A 3,298-nucleotide genomic window follows, 5' to 3' on the forward strand; every position below is an offset into this window, starting at 1 on the left:
TCGTCGTCGTCGTCGTCGTCGTCATCATCGTCATCATCATCGTCATCATCATCGTCGTCGTCGTTGTCGTGGTCATCATCATCATCATCATCATCATCGTCGTCGTCGTCGTCGTCGTCATCATCATCATCATCATCATCAAACATACATCTTCAATGCTGACATATGTTAGACGGTTTGACTGGAATTGGTAAGCTGGGGAGCTGCATCAAATTCCAGTCTGTTCTGCAGCATGGTCTTCTACAGCCGGATGCCCTTCCTAACGCCAACCACTCCTGGATGCCCTTCCTAACGCCAACCACGCCAAGAGCGTAATGGGTGCTTTATACGTGCCACCGGCATGGATGCTATTTACATGACACCAGCAACAGCCACAACCTACGGTATCACGAATGCTATGTACAGGACACTGGCAATGGCCACAACTTTTTGTGCTTGCCTTTCACATGACACTGACAATGGCCATCACTACAATTCCACTTGGCTTGACAAGTTTTCTTAAGCACAGCCTATCACCAAAGGTCTCATCACTTCCATTAGGTCTAACATTTGAAAATCATGCTTCACCACCTCGTCTCAAGTCTTCTTTTCACACTCAGAGATCAGTACTTCTTTACACAGCTGTCCTTGTCCAGACACAAACTGCTCCGAACAGGCAAATGTCTCAGGAAACAAACACTTGCATATACTATATATATATGTAGTATATATAAGTGTTCGTTTCCTGACACATTTGTCTGTTCTGAACAGTTTTATATTCAACGCCAAATGATTGCTGGTGACAGAGATGATTTGGGTTTTTTTTACCCTGTCTAAAAGGAGATAAAGTCCTTGAAGCAGAATAATCCATTGCAGGACACCTGCTATGAGATAAGATCACATATATCTCATAATTTATATGTATACCTGTATACCTGTGTGATTGTGCAAGTCAGGTGTTAGCTCTTTCCATCAATTCTTTCAGTCTATATACTTACGTTGCACCTTCAAATAATCCATAATTCTATGAACAACTAGAGAATTTTGGTGGAAAAAATGCCTCATCAAAACTAATTAATGGTGTACCCTGAGGACTATGTGTGTGCCATATTACTGAGTACATATGTGTCATAATGCCAAGAGTGTATGTTCTCAGGAAGTGATCTTCCTGTTGATATTTTATGATAGTTTTTCAAGGTAAAAGTCTTTCATCAAATTGGTTATATAAGTGTGATTCTCAACACAGTTTATTGCTCTGAGCAGTTTTATATCCAGATCCAAGTGACTACTTGTCACAGAAGTGGTGCTATCTTTTTTACATTGCCTGATGAGAGAGAAAGTCCTTGAAACAGAACATTCTGTAATAGGAGACTTGCTATGAGATAAAATCACAAGTATTGTCTTTCTTTATGTCATGTATCAAACTCAATAAATTTTCCAAATTATTTGGAAATAACACAGATGCAACCCATTTCCAGTTCGGTTGTATGGAGCTGAACGCCTGGATGAGGAATACGAATCATGGAAGAATGGCTTCAGTGAGGATGGATTAAAGAGTTTCTGCAACGTGAGTTGAAATATCCATGGAAACTCAAAACAGAGACAGACATCGTCAAGCAAGAAATGTCAATCAATTAAGAAATTAATTTAACGACCAAGAACAGAATGCTGCATGGCAATCATTTAATTAAGGGTAGCCTCAAGGTAACCCCAAGAGGCTGTTTTTATTTTACTTGAGTATTGACAGAATCTGTTACTGTTTTATCTTTTGCTTGTTTCAGTCATTAAACTGTGGCCATGCTGGAGCACTGCCTTGAAATATTTTTAGTCAAATGAATCAATACCAGCACTTTTTCTAAGCCTGCTACTTATTATATTGGTTTCTTTTGTCAAACCACTAAGTTACAAGTATGTAAACAAACCAACACCAGTTGTGAAGTGGTGTAGTCGGGTACAAACATAGATACACACATGCACATGTATACAATGGGCTTCTTTCAGTTTCCATCTACCAAATCCACTCCCAAGGCTTTGGTCAACTCAAGGCTATACTAGAAGACACTTGCCCAAAAGTCCCAACCACAAGAGATAGACCACTCCCATTACCCCACCCCCACACTACACTACTGAGTTAATCTGTTGTGGTACAACAGGTGTGGCTGATATAATTTTAACTTAAAGGCATGTATTTTGATTGACAGGCTAAGAAAGCTGTGCTCATCATTTGTGGGTGTGGCTATGATGAATAGTAATTTCTGCTTGTCTGGTTTAAAAGAAATTTAGTGGTCATCATTTGTAGCTGGTGTTATTTATGGTAGGAGGAGTTAACTTCTGCTTAGCTGGTATACAAGAAAAGGAATGGATTTTGTCTGTGGGTGTGTTTATTATGATGAGAAGTCAATGGTTCTGTTTGACTGGCTTCTAAGACCATGAGTGGTCATCACCGGTTCATTGGTGTTGTAAAGAACAAAACAAACAAACAATGTTTATAAGAAGAGGCAGGGTATTAATTTGTGGATGGGTGTGGTTTAAGTTTGAGTTAACAAGTTTTACTTGGCCAGCTTAATTATAATAATAGGAGTGGTCATCACTCATGGTTGGTATTATAGTAGGAGGAGTCAAATTTTGCTGGCTTGTGTTCACTGGTGGAAGTTGTAAAAGTGGGTGTCAACTATTTCTTCTAAATTAGTTAATAATAATGCCATGTGTTGTGGCATTGGTTTAATTAGTTTTAATTAATTTTTGATTGGTTTTGTAACTTGTCAAAATATGACATTGAATGGAGGAAATTTGTGAAATAATTAGAAAGGTCACAAACACTTCACATACACACACACACACACACACATTTGCATATTTACTCTTGCATACATACACACACACACACATACCTCTGCACACTAAGGTGCACTTATATATACAAACATGTATACATGCATTTACACAAACTGACATACATACATATGCAAACACACTTTCATACATACATAAAATTCACATGCACACACACTCATACAAATGTATTAACACATACACACATTACATAAGCTTATGTGCATCCATGCAAAAGCACACACACACACATGCACACTCATACTTACACACACACACACGCACACGCACACAACTTCTGCCACATTCCAGGTAGAAAACCTAGAAATAGTTGATAGCTTCCGTTACCTAGGTGACCAAGCTAGTAGTGGGGGAGGGTGTGCTGAAAGTGTAGCTACTAGAATAAGAATAACCTGAGCAAAGTTCAGAGAGCTCTTACCTCTGCTGGTGACAAAGGGCCTCTCGATCAGAGTAAAAGGTAGACTGT

The sequence above is a fragment of the Octopus bimaculoides genome, chromosome 14 (genome assembly GCF_001194135.2).
Source record: "Octopus bimaculoides isolate UCB-OBI-ISO-001 chromosome 14, ASM119413v2, whole genome shotgun sequence".
Classification (NCBI taxonomy): domain Eukaryota; kingdom Metazoa; phylum Mollusca; class Cephalopoda; order Octopoda; family Octopodidae; genus Octopus; species Octopus bimaculoides.